Consider the following 21,572-nt stretch of genomic DNA (forward strand, 5'->3'; position numbering starts at 1 on the left):
AAGGGGGCACGGTGGTGCGGTGGTGCAGTAGGTTTGGCTGGCTCCTGCTCTTGGGCGGGACTGGGGTTTGAGTCCTGCTTGGGATGCCTTGTGATGGAATGGCATCCCGTCCTGGGTGTGTCCCCTCAACCTCTAGTGCTGTGCTGTAGGGTTAAGCTCCGGTTTGCCACAACCCTGCTTGGGACAAGTGGTTTCAGCCTGTGTGTGTGTGTGTGTGTGTGTGTGTGTGTGTGTGTGTGTGTGTGTGTGTATGTGTGTGTATGTGTGTGTGTGTGTGTGTGTGTGTGTGTGTGTGTGTGTGTGTGTGTGCGTGCTCATGCTCAAGACTGAACAACAATTACTTCAAATAAATACTGTCATAACTAGCTTACTTCCATATGACAGCTGGTAACATAGTGGTTAGCAGTACTGCCTTTGGGTCCAAAGGTTGCAGGTTTGATCCTCTTCTCCACCTGTAGTGCCCTTGAGTAAGGTACTTGCTCAATTAAGGAATTGTTCTAGTGAAACTACCCAGCTGCGTAAATAAGTAAATAATTGTAAGCTCCTCTGGAGAAAAGTGTCAGCTGCATGAACAAATGTGAATTATAAAAAAGGTAAATTCTTTGTGTCAAAAGCTATTTTGCTTTACTGGAAGTGTTGCTTCTGTCATCCTGTACAATAACATGTGACTATATGCATATGGATCTTAAAAAGAATACTGGAAGGATTGGATCTCAAAAACATTAATAATGCTACTCATTTCACATTATTAGAAGAAAGAATCTTGACATCATAATGCTGCTGCAGGACAAATGGAGATCGGAAATATTGTGGATAATAACATTTTTTTCAAGAAATTTGTGTCAGTCAGTTATTTTCTTTGTTTGTTTCTCCAACCATCCATTCATTCATTCATTTTCACAAGAAAGCTCTCCAAATAGCCTCCAGTACAATGCCTTTGAACTTGTGGGAAGACCTGCCTTTCCGCTTTACATTTACATTTACTCATTTATGTTACGGGAGGCACAGTGGCGCGATGGTTTTGACCCTGTCCTGCTCTCTGCCCGGTCTGGGGTTCAAGTTCTTCTTGGGGTGCTTTGTGATGGACTGGCATCCTGTCCTGGGTGTATCCCCTCCCCCTCCAGCTCTATACCCTGTGCTGCCACGTTAAGCTCTAGCTCTCTGTGACCCCGCATGGGACAAATGGCTTTAGTCAATGTATGAGTGTGCGCACATTTATCTTATATTACATCAGTCCAGTGACCAATGGTATCAAGGGGCCAACAAAATCACACAAGAATCAAGTGCTAAGTACAGGTTGTTTTAGAGTGCTAACTGGTACAGATGCTCAGGTAGCTATTTACACTACAGAAACACAGACACTTTCTAAGGGAAAAAAAGAATTAAGATGGTGCCAAAGCAAAGAATTTGGGAAAACCAAACCAAACTATCTGAAGTCAAAAGACTGCCCTAGCTATAGAAAACAAAACAAAACAAAAGGGTCTTCAGCATCAATGACACCCTAACTAACCTACTCTATCTACCAATGACCAAAAAATACAGGGGGTGGTGCCAACCTCTTCTCTAGTGTGTCTAGACTGCTGGAACCTATGTGTGGGATATGTAGGTCACATGACATGCTTACCTCTCCTCTTTTTCCCAAAGGCAACATGGCAAAGTTGATAAATAACTAATCACCACAATACACCAAAGAATGGATGATTGCTTAATGATTAAACAAACACGTAAAGGAACAGAGTCAATTACTACAAGCCAAACACAAGCATTATGAGACAAACATCTGAGGATTACATGACAAATAATGGGGTTTTTGAGATGGTGGTACCTGGACGTTAAAGTGGAGGAAGTGACAACAAAACTGATGATAATGGATGGGGATGAGAACCAATAATAGACAACAGACCTGTACAGGAAGCAAAAAATACACGAGCACAGACAGGAATAACAAAACACATCGAAAGCCTGTGCAGGGATGTAACAATTTAGCAAACACTTTTTCCCAAAGTGATGTACATCTTAGAGAATAATACAAAAAGTGCATTACATCAGCAGAAGGAGAGATTTGGTGGGAATCCAAAGGTGAAGTTGAGTGACAGAGCACAGGTCGAAGGCAAAGAACAGGTTCGAGGAGCAAGAGCGAGGAGCACATCACAACTGCAATGGGGACAGTTGTCTCATTCGAATTCAGCAAGATGAGTGGGTGGTGCAGCTTCCTTCATACCTGCCCTTAACTTCACACAGGTCTGTGAGCCTGATCTGCTGGGGTGTGGTCTTGGGCAGGACAATATATTTAAATGCAGTTAACAAAACCTTAATTCAGGGCTCCTCAAGAGGTGCTACAGATTCCTTTTTTACAATTAATCAGTTAATCTAAAATCTTTCGCTTTTTCGTCTTGCATGTTCGCTTATGTTTGGTCCTTAAAAATCAAGAAGGCATGTATGGTTAATGGTTGCTTCATAAACAAAAATGGTCACTGCACTCCTCATACTATAAATGTTGAATAATATACTTTATATATATCTATATGGAGGGGGCAGGGGGGTTGGACCGGGTCCTGCTCTCTGGTGGGTCTGGGGTTCGAGTCCCGCTTGGGGTGCCTTGCAACGGACTGGCGTCCTGTCCTGGGTGTGTCCTCTCCCCCTCCGGCCTTATGCCCTGTGTTACCGGGTAGGCTCCGGCTCCCCGCGACCCCGTATGGGACAAGCGGTTCTGAAATTGTGTGTGTATATCTATATAAAGTTGAAAGAAACTTTAAATAAATTAAATCCAGTATCTTCACTAATCCATAAACACATTTTTATACCCTCTTCTCCCTTGTTATTTTCAAAAGTCAGAGAAAAGATCTTCCAAAGGTGGGGGAAAATTTTAAATAACTGGCTGTGGAGACCATATATAATTGAAGCATTTTAAGTCATTTAATATATGTCATTAAAAATGCATGCAGATTAATGTTAGTTTTCCTAAACTCCCAGCAGGTGAAATCTTTTGTAGTGCATTACGAACCTCAAAATCATATCAGATCAATATATGGAACCGGAAGCCATAAATCACATAGACATCAATAATTCAGCTTTTAATCATAGAGGGACAGAGGTATACAACTGTGCAGTGACTCAGAACAGACCAATAAAGAGTATAAATCACAGAAGTTCTCTGAATTCAACTGGAAAAGATCCTGACATCCTACCTTATTTCTCCCATGTTTAGTTGTCAGATAATTATGACCTAATCTGGGGTACTAAACCATCAACTCTAATGCACACACACACACACACACACACACACACACACACACACACACACACACACACACACACACACACACACACTGTCTGAAATCACTTCTCCCAAGCGAGGGTGCGGCTAACCCAGTAACACAGGGCGCAAGGCTGGAGGGGGAGAGGACACACCCAGGACAGGACTGCAGTCCGTTGCAAGGTACCCCAAGCAGGACTCAAACCCCAGACCCACCAGAGAACAAGATGCGGTCAAACCCACTGCCCCAAAGATCCCCCCACTGACGGCTAATGGTTTGTTATAATTTTTTTCAGTATAATCTAAGACAAAGACTACCTATGAAGTGAATCGTATCTCATCCTATCTCATTCTGTCTCAAATATATAAAACCTGAAATGTGTCGAAATGTTTTACTAAGGCTGGTAAAATAAATATTTGGATGGATTTATCACAGAGCTGCTAACACAAGGCAATTTAATACAATTACAACTGACAAAACAACAAAAAATCACCATGCAGTTTTGTTTTCTTTTTTTTTTTCCATTTTTGTAAAATGGTAAAATATTTCAGTGTTATGGATGTTACAGATAGCAGAGATGCACATCTTCTGGAGCAACGATTGAAATTAAACATTGTTTTGCTCATGATCTGGCTCAGTAATTTAATTAGATTCCATCCCATGAACTACAATTCCATTCAATACTGGGGACAGTTTGGCTGTAACTGCAGTTGGATTATAATTACTCTGATTAAGAACAAGTGAGACAGATGCATATAGCCTTGTCTTCTTACTCCCTGGACTTTCTGCTAATCCTGGTAAGGGTTGCTGTGGTAGCAAGCTGAAGATGCAGGTCAAATCCTTCCTATTTGCAGCAACAGTCTCCAGCTCCTCCTGGGGGGTCCTCAGGCATTCCCAGGCCATTTGAAAGGTGTAATCACTCCAACATACCCTTAGTCTGCCCCAGAGTCTCCTTCCAGTACAATATGCCTGGTACAACTCCAGCAGAGTCAATCGAGAAGTTCTTACAATGTGCCCGAACCACCTCAGGCAACACCTCTCGATCCAGAGGAGCAGCAGCTCTAAGGCTTTCCTGGATTGCCAAGCTCCATATCCATGTCATGGAAAAAGAATCTAGCAGTCATGAATAGAAACCTTATTTCAGTCATTCATCATTACCCAAAGCTCATGACCACAGGTGAAGATGGGGACATAGATTGGCTGAGAGCTTTTGTCTTAAAACTTAGTGCCCACTCAACAACCAATCAGCTGATAATGCACCAATGTCGTTGATGGACCAATCTGATTTTCAATTTCCCTTTTCTTGTTTTCATCACTCATGATACTTGAACATTTCCACTATGGCTCATTGTGACACACGACGCAAGAGACTGCTGGTGCGTGCTCGTGTTTCTTTTATTTACAAGTGTTGCAGACAGTGGATCGGGTCACAGGGGGGAGGGGAACAGAGGAAAAGGGGGGACCGGGAAGTGGTACAGAAAGGGGGGTCTTGTCGGGTGTGCAGAGCTGGGCAAGGTCGCCTGCGCTTAATTCTCACAATGTGGGCATCATGCATCCGTCTCTTGTTCCTCCTCCTTCTCCTTCGTTCACTGTCAGCCACAGGGGTTGAAATAGAAGTCGTTATTAGCCCCAGGTGTGGTAAGTCCCTCCCGCTCTTCTCCCCTCTCCATCAGCCAAGGCGTGCCACAGTCATCTATAGATAGCTGGGATTATGGACTTTTGTCTGTTAAAACTCATCAGTTCTAGGTGGGTGGATTTGGTGTAATTCTTAACATATTATAACTCCTGGAGACTATACATTTACATTTACATTCATTCATTTAGCAGACGCTTTTGTGCAAAGCGACGTACATCTCAGCAAAAGTACAATTTATGCATTACATTGAGAGAAGGAGACATAGCTGCAGACATGAAAGTCTCAAGCAAACCTAGTTTGTTCCCTACCACTTGCTACACCGAGGTTCATCGTTCAAGTGAATAACCTGATGCAGTCAGATATAGTATATAATCTACAGTATTATCAGACCTCATCTTAAAAAAGAGAAGGTTCCAAATGAACCATATAAACCTATAAGCATGAGAAGAATGTTATGTTTGTCATCATCTTCAACCATATACTGCATAAGTAAAATGATGGCAAGGATGATAGTAAGAAAAGTAATGATGAAAGTGTTGCTCAAAATCTTTGTGTTCATCTCCATGATCTGTCCATTTACAAGGGTTTCAAAAGCCTTTGGAACAGAAGCCATAAAAGAATTGTGTAAATGAGAAGTTCTACAGGTTTACTCATAGAATGAATATTTTAATGATTTTCATTATGTTTTAAAATATATGCATGCTCAACATACTCTACATACTGATAAAGAATATGTTTCTACACTGGAATTAAGGAGAATTGCAGGAGGCATGTTGTCCAACAATGATTAAATCATAGTAATTAATGCAGTTTGCTCACAAATTGAAGCACTTTAAAGCAATTCTTTCAAAAGGACAGAAAATCTATGATTTCCCATGGGTGAAAGCTGATGTAAGAAGGGAAGCAAGATTAAAAAGCTGGAGGTGATAAATAAATAAATTAAATCATTTTAAAAATGAAAGGAAAGAAAATGAATGACTTCTCAATGAAGCCTTAATTTTTTTTCCCTCTATGCATCCAAGGAACTTCATAAATTATATATGGTAATTATGGAACACCATATATGAACAGGAATGTGTGGAAACACAGGGTGAAAAAGAAAGTGACGTGATTGATTTCTTTTACATTTTCTTACATTAAAACAACATGTTCCTTTGATTCTACTCGGATATTTGCAGTCAGAAGAACATTAGTCAATGTTCTTTATATGAGCATGTTGTGAATATAGGTCTTGAATGAAAACAGATTCAGTATGACAACACGGAAAAGATTTGACTAATCTGTGAAATTTCCTGCACATTTTATAAGTGATGTCAGCCATATTTAGGCCACAAATATATTAATATCAGGAGATATATTGATCATTTCAAAAGTAGAAGTTTGTTGGCACTTAACTTTATGGTTCATATTAGTGTTTTTTACGCTGGTTGTATTAAGAAGAACTTTGCATATATAATAGGTATCAAATTAAAACTTCATAATACAGGCATACTTCGCTTTATCTACAAGTTAGATTCTGTAAAAGTGTCTCTATGATAAATACACACACACATAGTGACTGAAGCCGCTGTCCCAAGTGGGGTTGTAGCAAGCCGGAGCCTAACCAGGCAACACAGGGAGGAAGGGACGCAAGGCTGGGGGGGAGGGGACACACCCAGGATGGGATATCAGTCCGTTGCAAGGCACCCCAAGCGGGACTGAAACCCCAGACCCACCAGAGAGCAGGCACAATCCAAACCCGCTACATCACCGCATCCCCCTCCATGATAAATATAAAGATAAATATAAAGTTTATCTATCACCCATTATTTTAGATGGAAAAAGAATAATGCGTTCTCAGCTTATTGGAAAACGCTCAAACCAATTTCCTCAAATATAACTAGAGTGCTGCATAACATCTATATAATACAACAACCCGTCTTTACTGTGCTGATACAGGGCACAGAAAAGAAAGAAGAGCAAGTAAAATATGAGCCTAGTTTTTTATTTTGGATTATGTTTTTGAATCACTTTCTAAGTATATAATAAATGTGAGTATGCTATTCCATAGGATTATAAGATGTATAACAAGCAGACTAGGTTTAAGTTTGTGTAAAATGTAAAGATGGTCAATTAATTTAGACTTTTGACTACGGAAACCAATTAATTTATTTTAAAAGTTTTAATTTATGCCAAAAATGATTGGTGTTCCTCTTCATGATGAAAATTCAATTTGCATTGCCCTGAAATATGTGTGCTAGGCAGGTTTTTGAGGAAAAACAACTGTTGAGGTCATGCCTCTTGTAAAAATATAGAAATTAAAGACTGAGGTCACAATACTTTCTCTAAATAATGAACAAAGTTATTATCACTTGAGAGTGAAAGGTTTTCTTGCCTTATTCACATGTTAAATATGCTGCGTCCCCATCAGTTTATGTAGTATACATCAGCTTATTCATAATGCTACCAGCTAGATGAAACTGGCTTCACTAAATATGAAAGGACAACTGGAACTGCAAGATGACCTTTCTTGGTGACCCAAAAATGAAGTAATTTTAAGTGTCACATTGTACAGAGTAGTGTAACTCAATCACGGCTCTGCAAAGGTGTGTCATTGTTTCTTTATTGACTCCAGATTTCCACAGCTGTCACAGGAACTGTGGTCCTTACTGATTTTTTTTCACAATAAGTGCTGCTGTTGACTTCCCACCTCAGTGAGTGACAAGAGGTTCTGTCAAGAAATATGAAGGTGTCATCTCTCTTTACAGACTGTCCCCTGATGACCAGCAGCGAGAGCTCCACCAGGTCAACACAAAAGTCCACCACCAGCTCTTTGGGTTTTGCAATGTACAGTTCCAGGTTGTTCTGTTTAAACTACACATCCTTACTGACCTCTCTTCTATATGCAATGTCATTGCTTGCAATCAGATTTTCCTAGCCATTTTCTTAATAATTTTCCAAACTTCAGTGCATAAACAAGTATTCAGAATCACAGACTAAAAACATGTTGTTGCTATTCACTACCTGCTTTCTAACCAGCAAAAATTCCTGTGGTCCAGGGTTTAATTTTTATCCCATGTTAAAAGCCTAATAATTTTAAGTCCCAAGAGTTCACTAATAAATATGATCCAGGCACATGGGGTAGGGGTCTCAAGATGTTGCAAGATGGAATGGTGGAACAGAAACAGAACCCTCTACAGTAATATTGGCACTGTACAGAACTTGGTGATGGTCCAGCTCAACACTGGACAGATGGTATGAAATAATTCACTCAAAATTTTTAAATAACTGATGACAGGGACCTGAACTGCAATCATATGGGTAGCTAACATTTATTTTCTTAGATACTGGAATAATCAATAGACTTAAAGCATCAAGGTGGGCTTGGTGGCACAGCACAGTGAGTACCATTGTTGTCTCACTGTACCTGGGTAGTTTGAGAAAACATTGGTTTGATCCCTGCTCCCTCTGTGTGAAGTTTTCAGTTTCTCCACCTGTTTGCGTGGGTTTCCTCCCACAGTCCTATGAGATATTTTAGGTGACTCGAAACTTCCCATAGCGTGCATGTGTGTAAATAATGAGTGACTGAAGGTAGTGCACTGTGTATGTAGAAGTGTAAGTCACCTTGGGTGAAAAAGTGTCAGATAAAAAATACAGAGTATTAATTTTAAGATTCTTTAGACAAAAGTCATAGCTAAATGAATAAATGTTTAATTGGTCTTCAAGAGACCAATTAATAATGTTCATGAAAGCCAGTATGAGCGATATTTGACAGCTGCACTTCCTGATGTTTTACCTGTATGGCAGATTTCTGACCTCAAGTTTCCTGGTCACAAAGTGTGAATTCAAAGGATCCCCCTCTGTGGGTATACTCAACTGTTTGGTTGACTCTCTATCAGCTGTACAGTATAATTACCCCTGAGTGTGCGTTGTTACAGGCAGTATATTTTACCATAGAGTATATGATCTGATGCAAACTCTACCATACCCCTGACTGCCATTAGCGTGAAAGTTACTTTTCAACTTGCCCTTGCCTTCATCTGATTTCAGATATGGATCTCACAGATTTTAAATATAAGAATGCATTAGTCTCTCCTAGAAAATGTACTCAAAGCAAATTTTAAATATTTTAATTAATGTTTCAATGTTTTGAAAACACCAGTGGTGCTTCTGCATCTCACTTGCCGTCAGAATCAAGATTTCAACATTTTTAGCAATTCAGATTTTAAACCCACTACGTAAATATAAACATACAAATTTACTACACAGATGCTTTTTGGATATGTTATTTTTATGTGTATGTACTCAAATAGGACAGAAGGTACATGTTGCGTCCCAGACCACGTTCCAGCACAGTCACCTGACAAAAGTTAGAAGCAAGTATTAAGGCAACTCTACCCCACTTGTGGTGCAGTGAGTTTGACTGAGTCCTGTTCTCCGGTGGGTCTGGGGCTCAAGTCCTGCATGGGGTGCCTTGCAACGGACTAGCGTCCCGTCCTGGGTGTGTCTCATCCCTTCCCAGCCCTATGTCCTGTGTTGCTGGGTTAGGCTCTGGCTCCCCGCAACCCCGCATGGGACAAGCAGTTTCAGATGTGTGTGATGTGTGTACCCCTCTTGAGCTGTGGAATTTGCTTTCCATGCGTTTGCTCCTGTATCCTGCCTCCTCCATCTGGACCTCCAACTTTAATATCGGATCTAATATTTGCACCTTGACTATTGGCCCACCCTTGTGCATGACAGTAGAGTAGTACTTTACTTAAGGATGGAGACTTCACTTAACTGTTGATAAATCTACCAACTTCGCTTCAGAAATGACTTCTTTCCCGAATGAGTAGTGATAAATTTAATGACTTTGTGTTCAGAGATGGAACTCTTCTTGCCCGCTGTGCTGTCTCACTCACCTTTTTGTGACACTGCTTGGGGGCTGTCTAATTTTCTGTTACATCACTACGTACACTGTCTGTTAAAGCAAGAAGTAATATCTGGAATCATCCCCAGTTACTTCAGACAGAAAAATCTATAAACTTCTCAATTTCTCCTTGATATCAGTATAAATACACACACACACACATTTTCAGAACCACTTGTCCCATACGGGGTCACGGGGAACCGGAGCCTACCCAGCAACACAGGGCGTAAGGCCAGAGGGAGGAGGGGACACACCCAGGACGGGACGCCAGTCCGTCGCAAGGCACCCCAAGCGGGACTCGAACCCCAGACCCACCGGAGAGCAAGACTGTGGTCCAACCCACTGCACCACCGCACCTCCTTTCCATGTATTATTATTATTATTATTATTATTATTATTATTATTATTATTATTATTATTATTATTATTATTTAAACTACAAAGAATTGTGAGGTGTAGAAATAAACCATTTTACTTACAGCATGCCCCAGGTGATGTTTCAAAGCACCTGACTAGGCATTGGTGTGTATGTGTAAAAAATTTCCCATCAAAATACCTTTGATTTACACATCTGTGTGATTTGAATCTAACATTCTTTACATTCATAATGCATTATAAATCACTTTTCTAAAACCCTTTTGAGTGTTGGTTTCTGTATAATGATTACTAAAAATTTAATAGCTGAGTAACCTTGGATATACTTTTAGTATAAGCAGTTTATACTTTTTATGAAATTCTTATTTAAGAAAACAATGAGAAAAACTGTACACTTAATACATTTCAGTTAGGCTGGTGAAGATCCTAGTAAAAAAGAGACATATTGTATAACATGTTTAATCACTACAGGTGGACACAATTCCATCTCTTTAATAAACATTTTTACAAGATGGACTTTGTAGCACATTTCAAAAAGTGAGAAACAGTTAGGCATTGCAGACATGGCCTATGTTGCTCAAAATGTGCTTTAATTCAAAAGTGAAAGAAGTGAAATTAGTCCTCTATTGTAATTATTGCAGGGTTTAAGTTTCTTACAATTAAAGCCTTGAATGGGTTAAAATATAGTCAGGATTATTCAATACATTGAATTCTGGATTTTGTACTAATCCCAGTACCTGACTTCATGTAACTGATTCAATTCAATTTATTTTTATAGAGCGCTCTTCTCACACAGTGACACAGAGCACTTTAACACAGGCATAAGGCAAGAAAAACAAATACGTCAGATAAGAAACAAAGAAGACAGCTGACTAATGACTACCATAATATAGTATTTTTCTAGAGCTATAAGTATGCCTACTGGCCACGGAGGAAAGGAACAAAAACTCCCAATTGAAAGTTGAGGGAGAAAAAACCTCTGGGGGTCCAAGGGCCAGTGGTTGCCCAACCCTCCTGAGCATTCTAGATTAAGTAACAATTCTAAACCAGTTAACAAGTAACAATGATATTGTTGCTATGTGGTATCTTGAATCCCCAGCTCAGCATAGAACGTCTCGTCCATCATGGTAGTTGGTCATCATCTTCAGTCAGCATGGGATTGGTGTGTCACCACTGGCCAGCCTCCTCAGGTCTTATGTAGCGTGGTAGTGCTCAACAAGAAGAAAGAACAGGGTTAGAAACTTAAGTCACTTTAATATGCATATCCATAAAGGTGGCAAAAACAGCCAAGGCAAGTGGAATTACATTTTGAGGTGGAATGCCTGAGTGAACATGTATGTCTTTAGTCTGGATTTGAAAACAGAAACAGACGGGGCATTTCTGACAGTAACTGGTAGACTATTCCACAGTTTAGGTGCTCTATTACTAAAGGCGAGACCTCCTACTGAGATCTTTTTGATCACAGGTACTTTAAGGTAACCTGCATCCAATGAACGAAGATATTGTCCAGGGATATAAGAATCAATAATCTCAAAAAGATAAACAGGAGCAATGCCATGTACTGCCTTATAGGTCAAAAGAAGGATTTTATAATCAACTCTAAATGCAACCGGGAGCCAATGTAACAATTTAAGTATCGGTGTTATATGGACATACTTCCTAGTTCTAGTGTCAATTCTTGCAGCGGCAATTTGTACCAACTGTAGATTGAATATAGTCTGGTATGGACAACTCAACAATAAAGCATTACAGTAATCCAGCCTGCTTGAAACAAAAGCATGAACCAGTTTCTCAGTGTCACGCCAGGCCGAGAGAACTGGGACAGAAAGACCCAAATGCGGAGTCGTTCGTCTGGAGTCAGAGGATCAGGCAAGTTCTCGGTATCGGGGACAGGTGAAGGGTCGGTCGATTGGCGGTCGGGGTGAGAACGGGAATCCATGGGCGAGGTCAGGAGACAAGGCGAAAAGTCAGTCGGACAGCGATCGGAGTTGAAATGAAGATCTGTGGACGTGGTCGAGAAACAAAGCTAGGAGTCAAAACCGGAGAACATGAACTGAGAACTGGAGATGCGTATGAGCGAGGAGTCACAAGGAAGGGCGGTTTTCCCTGACGAAATTCCGCAAAGGCATGGGATTCAAGTCCCGCATGGGGTGCCTTTCAATGGATTAGCGTCCCGTCCTGGGTGTGTCCCCTCCCCCTCCAGCCCTATGCCCTGTGTCTTTTAAGGAGGGTCTTTTGAAGGGTGAGCGGTTAATCAGGTGCTGGAGCAGAATCAAGTGTTGTCGGTTGAGTTGTGGGCGTGGACGTGGACATAACACTCAGCATCACGTCTACATAGGAATCACCATAATTTAGCTATGTTTCTTAACTGAAGGAAGCACGACTTAGTCAAAGCATTTACATAAGATACAAATGACAGCTTCCCATTCAACAGGATACCCAAATCCTTGACACAATCCGTACACTTCAAGGTAATATCTTTTGTTGTAAAGATTGGAGTGATTATGTCAAGAGTTTTGGCATCACCACCCACCACAGGTACTTCTGTTTTACTGGCATTTAGAGACAACAGATTTTTACTCATCTATAATTTTATACTGGTAAAACAATTAGCTAAGGACACCACATGTGATGGATCATCAGACTTAAATGATACATATAGCTGTGTGTTATAGCCAAACGAATGGAAATTCACATTATGTTTGTGAATGTCACCCAATGGTAACATTCGCTAAATATGAGTCAAACCCCTTCAGAACGGTACCCCTTAGGCCAACCAGGTTTTAAAGTCTGCTTAGTAGGATACTATGGTCTACAGTGTCAAATGCAGCACTTAAGTCCAGTAACATAAGACTTGAGATCTGACCAGCATCAGAAGAGGTGAGAATATCATTAACAACACGTGCGAGCGCCGTTTCAGTGCTGTGACCAGTGCAGAAACCAGACTGAAATTTTTCAAATACTTTATGATGAGTAAGATATTTTATAATTTAGGGAACTATGATCTTTTCTAAAATTTTGGATAAAAACAGTAGATTGGAGATGGATGCACCTGCTTTGTGGCTCCTGTTCGTTGGCAGTTCACACAGGATCTACATGGGTTAATACGATCCAGATCTGATTTCTTTAGTAGGGGTCTAATAGGTTCTGCAAGCACGGAAACTGCGGCTTTCAGTAATTTAGTGGGAATTGGGTCTAAAGGACAGGTAGTACCTTTCATAGATCAAATTAGCATAGTAATTTCCTCTACAGTTATTACATCAAAGCTACTGAGATGGTGGGAGAACTAATATTATCATCGTCAAAAACACTTATGCTAGCTAAAATCGAACTAGAGGGCACTATGGATTTGTGGATATTCTCTAATTTACTATTGAAAAATGACATAAATTCAGTTTTAGTAATGGTAGTAGAAATACATTGTTTATCTTTGTGTTTACCAGTTAAGAAAGTGATAGTATTAAACAGGAAGCGAGGGTTCTTCTGATTTTCATTAATTAACTTTGAGTAGTAGTATTCGGATCTGGCATAAAAAAGAGCTTTTTCGTACTTTTTTAAACAATCGGACCAGGCTAACGTTTAGTTTAGCTGAATGCCATTTACGCTCTAATAATTTAAAACATTCTAACTTTATTGCACGAGTTGATTTGTTGAACTACGGCGAGTTTCTGATAGTTCAAATAAATTTAGTTTTTGGCAGAGCCACAGAGTCTAGGGCGAATTTTACCACCAAATTATAATCACAAGCCAAAATCTATGCTTGTTCCAAAATCAGAGCTTCTGATATAATCAACAATTTTAGCAGTAGTATTTTCATCAATATGCTGCACGATTTTGGTCTTACTGTGGTCGGACGGCACCGGCAGGTATAGATCAAGGGTTAAAGGGTAATGATGAGAAATAGCCTCATTTAAAGGAATAATATTAACATGATGAACATCTACCCCGTAGGAGATCGAGCGTATGGTTATGGGAATGAGTAGGACCATAACAATTTGAGTAAAACCGAAGAAGTTTAAGAGAGACATAAAACTACTAGCGAGAATATCCGATGACATGTCTATATGGATATTGAAATCACCCATCAGGATTATTTTGTCATGAGTAATGACTAATCGGTTATAAAGTTACCTAATTCCTGGAGAAAAGAGGAGTATGGTTCAGCTGGACGGTAGATAAGGAATATAATTATATTGGGTTTTGACTTGAAATCCAGCTGTAGTGCTTCAAACAAAATAAAATTATCATGATTTCTCGCTGTTATTTGTAATCTATTACTGAAAAGAATGCCGACTCCACCTCCACAACGGACAGAACGAGATTTATGGAAATAATCATATCCGTTCGGAGCGGCGTCTATAAGCGGAATCATATCGGACTCACCGAGCCAGGTTTCGGTGAGAAAGAATAGATCAGACTTGTAACTTAATATTAAGTCGTTTACTAGAACAGCTTTACTTGTTAGTGAACAAATATTTAACAGAAAGCATTTTATGTTACAGTCTGGCCACGGTGGTAAGTTGAGAATGTTTGTTTTAATGTATTTTAGTTTTCTGGTGCAAGCGCTTCTATCACTAACTCTAGTTAAACGCCGTGGCCTTATAATAGATTCTATGTTTTGGCTGCACTTAGCGCTTTTATTTAAAGTTTTGAGGCCCACACTGGACAAGGCACAAGAAGCCCCACCACATGAGAAATGGCCACTGGTACCAGAACGAGTAACAGACCCATCAATACACACAGCTGCTAAGAGAGATGACCCATGGATGAGTCAGTCCTGCAGTTTGCAGGCCAAGTTCTGGGACAGAACAAACGAACCCCTCCAATTGAGGTGTACACCATCACGCATGAAGAACCTGGGACTTTCCCAGAAATAATCCCAGTTATTAACAAATGATATACGATTAGAGCGGCACCATGTCTCCAACCACCTGTTGAAGGACACCAGTTTACTGTACACCCATGAAGAGTCTAGGTAAAGGACCAGACACTATTCAATTACAACATTTCCTTCTGGACTTATTACACATAGAAATAAAGCGGCTCTTTAACACCTCAGAGTGCTGATAACGAATATCATTACCACTAACATGCACCATCATAGTCGACATGGTATTATCGGCCGGAGAACAAACACGAGCCTCCATCATGTCGGATACACGTGCGCGTGGGAAACACTTCACCTTTACACTTCAATTCCCAGGTCCCCGAACCTTAAAATTTCTGATAGCCGAATCCCCCAGAATAAGCACATTATTATTATTATTATTAGGTGAACTGCTTAGAGCCGAATATCTATTTTGGATTTGGATGGGAGAACCTGAACCAGGAACCCGTGGCTTAGGCTTCACTTTATTCGACTTACTCTGAAGAGTCACTCAGTCGCCGTGAGAGCACTCCGGGGTACCCGGCTTCTCATTAGCTGTACTGGGGCCTGTAAGTGTTGACGCCGAGTTCGACACTACGGAGGCATCAGGACACACCGAGTCCAACCAACCCTTCGTTTCTCGGGTAGAAATCAAATTCTTAAGCGCTCTTCTAAATCACGGACCTTCCACACCAAGTCATTATTTGTCACGCATTTCGAGCAAATGAAATGTTTGACAATGTCAGCAGGTGCAACTAAACAATACATGTTACAGGATACACAACACACAGGTCTGCCTTCAGACAATACATTCAGGATGGAACTTAGGTCGAACAGGGACACTCCATTCTTTTGAAAGACGCCGTCTCGGCTACCGGTGTTTGACTCCTCGCTCTGCATGCTCTGCCTCGCTTCTTTACTTGTATATACTGTATCCCACTACTGATTGACTTTATAGAGCAGGGTAATTTTAACTGTAATAATCAACAGTAAGTATTTTTGGATAGAGAATGCTAGGAGGTGGTGGGATTTGAACCAGAAACCTATGGCTATGCATCCAAAAAATGTGAATCTAACCTGATGCCAGTAAATATATTAATTCATCTGGAATTAAAACTGCGACATGCCCCTGGAGTGTTTTTCTTCTCCTTTTTACTTTATATGAAATGCCACAACAGCAGTATAGCAAAACCACAACAGAACAAATTTAATATGTACAAAATTTATCAAAAAATTCCTATTGTTACTCCATATTATCACAGCAAAATGCTTAATCTGCTTATAAGATTACAGTCTTATTTGTTGCTACATACACTTTTTGATAGGGTGCTGCTTTCACAGAGTGAAGGTAATTATTTAGAGCAGTCTTCTCTCATGTAAACACTTAGAGTGTTTGTTTTGAAGGAGCAGAAATCCTGGGAGAAGCACACTGGCAGTCTCACCACTGTGGACATTCATTACTCGGAGGAAGAGTTCCTAGAATATCCATGCATGTTAATATGATCGAGTCATCATGAGACAAAGGGTGCTCTGTGAAAGATCATGCTGAGAGTCAGGTGTAATAGCGCCTTAATTTTCTATGATTTGCTCAAACATGATGTTCTAGTTGATAATGAACAACAAAGAATACTCTGACCAGAATAGTGAAAGGCAATGGTTCAGTCGATGCTGATCATTTTTTGCCTTTTTGTACATTTAATGAAAAATACTCTCATTTAACTTTGTGATTCAACACTTAAGAAAAGGCATTTGCTTGTAATAGGGTTTTCCATAAGTGCTGAGAATAAATTACATTTAGTCTCTTTAGAGCATACAAAACATTTGACACTTACTGGACTCAAAGATTAATTGTGATGTACAGATGGATGATGTCACATTTCAGATTTTTGTGTCCAAATATACCGTCATCAAAATGTTTTTTTTTTTTCAGTTGGCACATGGTGAACTGGCAACAGCTATGTAGCAAACATGATTTTTAAAATAGGGAACTCAGAATGAAATGTTTTCCCCCATAGAATTTGGTAAATCTATAGAAACATCCTGCTTCCAAATGATTTTTCATGTTTGGCTTCATTCACCACACCTGTGGCTGGGCATATGTGTGTATACTGCTTATCATTCATAAACACATTTTGAATATTAAAAGAGAACCATACGCTATCCAAAATATTGACTGGTTCTGGTTCAGATTAGAGAAATTATGATCATTAAAGCAATAAAACCAGATTCTATGTCCAGCCTCCTGCTGCTGTTCACATCTTGCTGCCCCAGTGTGCCATTGACTCATAGTACCTAAAATCAATATCTACAATGGCAAGGCACATAAACATCTGTACACCTTATACCCTGGCCTACTGTACCTGCACTGGTTCACTGGTAACAGGGTCTGTGGATAGCTTGTACTTATGAATAAGGCAACACAGGTTGCTGAACCTTTTTCCTCTGTGAGCTGCAGAAGTGTACAACAATTTATCTCAGTTTATTTGCCAGGTCTTGACGGATGGGTATCCCTGCTATTTACCCCTGGCATTTCATTCTCCCCGGCAGTAGAGGTAAATACAATGAGTAAATTGAAAGAATGCAATTTTACTTTTTCACTCAGATACTTTCCATTTAAGTAACAATTAACTGAAATTAATTGAAATATCAATATGCACACTGATACTGTATTACCAAGAAAACAGAAATACCCTGGGTATTGCTTAGGATATGTTCCTAAAAATGTGGACTGCTAACCGAAACGGCGCTTAAAGAGGTTATTGTAACATATTTTATTAGAGAGGTCACCATACAAGTGACTAAGTGTCGTTAGCAAGTTGAGCATACAACAACCAAACATCAATAACTTCTTGTCCCAAGTGGGGTCGCACTGAGCCAGAGCCTATCCAGCAACACAGGGTGCAGGGCTGAAAGGGGAGGGGATGCCACTCCGTCACAAGGCACCCTAAGCAGGGATCGAACCCCAGACCCGCCACAAAGCAGGCCATGAAAACCTGCCACACCACCATCCCCCCCTACTGAGGATACACATGCATTAAAGTATTTTTCTTATCAGATTACTCAATTAATCACCTGGATAAATGGTAGCACACTCAGTTAATAAAATAACATGCAGCTGTAAAACAGATCAGAAATGATACGTACGAAACCATTAAACATAACCCCAAATTTCCACATATTCTTAAAATAGAACATAGGGGGCTATGGATTTTGATACATTCCGATGTGAGAAAATAAAGTCAGTCCTGAGGGAACCAATGACTATAAATGCAACATCTTTAAATGCCAAGAACTACAAATGGAAAAGAATATTACAATTTTTAGAAAAAAGTACTTGAAGGATGATTAGAGGAAGGTGAACAATATACAGTACTGTTAATCTTTTTCTGTGCTGTCTGCTCATGAGCCCAATGACCTTTTTCGAAAGTTTTCTTATTGTCAGCTCACATTTTATAATTAATAACCAAATCCTTAACAAAGTGCATTTTCTTCTCATTAACTTGTGGACAGTTGATTGATCTGCTGTGCTTGCACAAGCCAGACTCTTTAAATATAAAGAGTACAGGATTCACTAAAAGCAGTGAATGCTCTATGGTCTTTCTCAGGTTAAGTGTGAATATGCGTGCGTGCGTGCGTGCGTGCGTGCGTGCGTGCGTGCGTGCGTCCGCTCCTGTATCTGCCAGTAGAAAAACTGAACATTCCATGCTTAGCTGGCATATTAATAGTGTGCTGAAGTATCTTGTTTTGCATGTTGCATCGCCTCCCATACATCAAAAGAAGGCAGCTGGTGCATGCTCCACCAATTAATATCCTTGTCAGCCAATTGTCACTTTAACACACTGCAGGTGAGTTGAATTGACATGCAGGTTATGCTTTAGGAACAAGCAGCTGCCAGTATTTCACAAATTATAATTATATTACTTTGCTAACATTTAATAATAGTAACATTTCTAAAGACTCAAACTCTCATAGAGGCTACCATTCTTGGTTTAGTTCTAGCAGTAGTCCTGCTTTATAAAGAAGGGATTTTTTGCAATAAATTTGACAAAGGTCTTCTGGGGAACAGTACATCAGCAGCAGCAGTTGTGGAAGAAGTGAGACATAGACCAGTAGCTTTAGTTTCACCAGATGTAGAATTTATATACCTAGCCAGCCTTTGATCGCAGGGGTACTTCAACAACGATGCATTGCAGAGCAGTTCTCTAGAGTATGAGTGCTGCTCTAATTACCTGCTGATGTTCGAAGTATTATATACGATTAGGTACTGGGACTTGTTAGGAAGAGGGCGTGGTGGTGTGCGTATATACAATTGGGTATTGCGACTTGTTAGGAAGGGGGGCGCGGTGGTGCAGTGGTGCAGTGGTGTGGTGGCGTGGCGGCGTGGCGGCGTGGCAGGTTAAGCGGGTGCCCGCTATGTGGAGGGTTTGGGGCTCGAGCCCTGCTTGGAGTGCCCTATGATGGACTGGTGCCCCATCCTAGGAACCTTCCCTCCCCTTTTGGCCCTGTATGCTGTGTTGCTGGGTTAGGCTCTGGCTCGCTGCGACCCTGCTCGGGACAAGCGGTTGATGATGGATGAATGAATGACTTGCTAGTTTATTTTAAACTCTATTAACAAAGGTCAATTGGTCTACTAATCATGGTTTTACTGTTTATGGTATTACTGTTTGGGCTTAATAGCTTCACAGTGTCTTTTTTGCTTATAGGACCAACACAGCCAACAGGTAACAGGTTCGTTCCATATAAGGGAGTCTATAACAGCAAGTAAATTTGGATAATACTACATTTAGAATATTCTACAAGCTGGTTAAGCACAAAATAGGTTACACAGTGTGTCTTTTCCACTATATGTGTCTAGTTTTTAACTCTTTTAGCTCCATGGCATGTACTGGCCACAGTGAACCTGTAAAACACAGCCAATGTAATAGCATTAATAATTTTGAGATTTTAGAGGCTTTACAAAATTAAATTTCTCCATAACATATATTTTCTCTCCTATTGATCCAAACAACAAGATTAGTGCCAAGAAAAGTAATTCTCGACCCCCTTTAGAAACTTTAAAGTGTTGCAAAAGTCATAAATTATGGGGACAGTTACAAATGTCCTATAGAAACCCCATAAGGCCATTCCCGGAGCTATCTATTTGTAGTGTGTCAGTAAAAATATTAAAAAGAACACATAAATCTCTTTGCTGTCAGTGAACCCCCAGTTCTAATCATGATTTGGAATACATTAAGAAAATAAGGGTAACAACAATTCATATAACACATAAAATATATATAGTAATTAGGTAAGCCCTCTTGAGGCACTTGGGTCCTTTTTCCATCTTCCAAGAGTGCTACTGCAGTTTATTAAAATAGTTTCATTCACAGATATTTAAATTCACACTAAACTGCAGATTTTCCTGTGGACTGCCAGCGCTCCTTCCATATGCATACCTAATATGGAAACATCAATGTTGCTAAGCAACACTTCATGGTACAGTAGTTGATCAGATTCTTTAAGCAGTTCAATATCGTCTAACCTGATAACAGACAGGCATGTCAGCGGAGGCCCCGTAGCAAGTGCAGCAGGTTCACTCAGTTAGTTGAAAGAGCTGTCATCCCTGATTCCCCAGCTGCACTGCATACTGCATGCCACCTTGATGTGTACAGCCTTGTTTATCACAAGCTCAAAGAGCAAGTAGGCCTAGTGTCATAGAACAATTTCTTAAAATGGATTATTTAGAATATTATATACAAGAATAAGTTCACTGTTGCACGTTGCTATTGCAAAAATTTAATTGGTAAAAAGTTAATGGTCAGCAACCTGTAAACTGTAAGTATTTGAGGAAATACAAGACATTCTTCTTATGAGACCAGCTGTTCCATCCATTCATTCATCTATCCATCGATTCATCTATCTGAAAATTAAATTAAACAGGGGTTGGATGAAGCCAATATTTTCACTTTACTGTATTCATGGTAGGGGGTGCGGTGGCGCAGTGGGTTGGACCACGGTCCTGCTGTCCGGTGGGTCTGGGGTTCGAGTCCCGCTTGGGGTGTCTTGCGACGGACTGGCGTCCCGTCCTGTGTGTGTCCCCTCCCCCTCCGGCCTTACGCCCTGTGTTGCCGGGTAGGCTCCAGTTCCCCGTGACCCCGTATGGGACAAGCGGTTCTGAAAATGTGTGTGTGTGTGTGTGTATTCATGGTGAACTTCTTGTAGAAAACAATTTGATAGTTTAATGTCATGCTTGTTAAAATGATTACAGCTGTAGGATAACCATGCTGACAACTATTTGGACTTTTCGGTATTGTCCAGTTACAGACCTTTCACAAGGTGAGCACAAAGACATGCACCAAGCATTTGTGCCCAGTATATGGTTTGGTGCTACTTATCATTGCATGCACAGAACAACTTTTCACAATATTCACAACAATGAAAACTCAGAACACTATAACATTATAGTATTGTGTTTGTCGGTGGACAAAAACACAACACTAGGCCATGTTGCTACAGTGAACAGATACAATTCTTCATTGTTTTGTAAAAATGACGAAGTTTTTGTAAACA

The sequence above is a fragment of the Scleropages formosus genome, chromosome 16, assembly GCF_900964775.1.
Source record: "Scleropages formosus chromosome 16, fSclFor1.1, whole genome shotgun sequence".
Lineage (NCBI taxonomy): Eukaryota > Metazoa > Chordata > Actinopteri > Osteoglossiformes > Osteoglossidae > Scleropages > Scleropages formosus.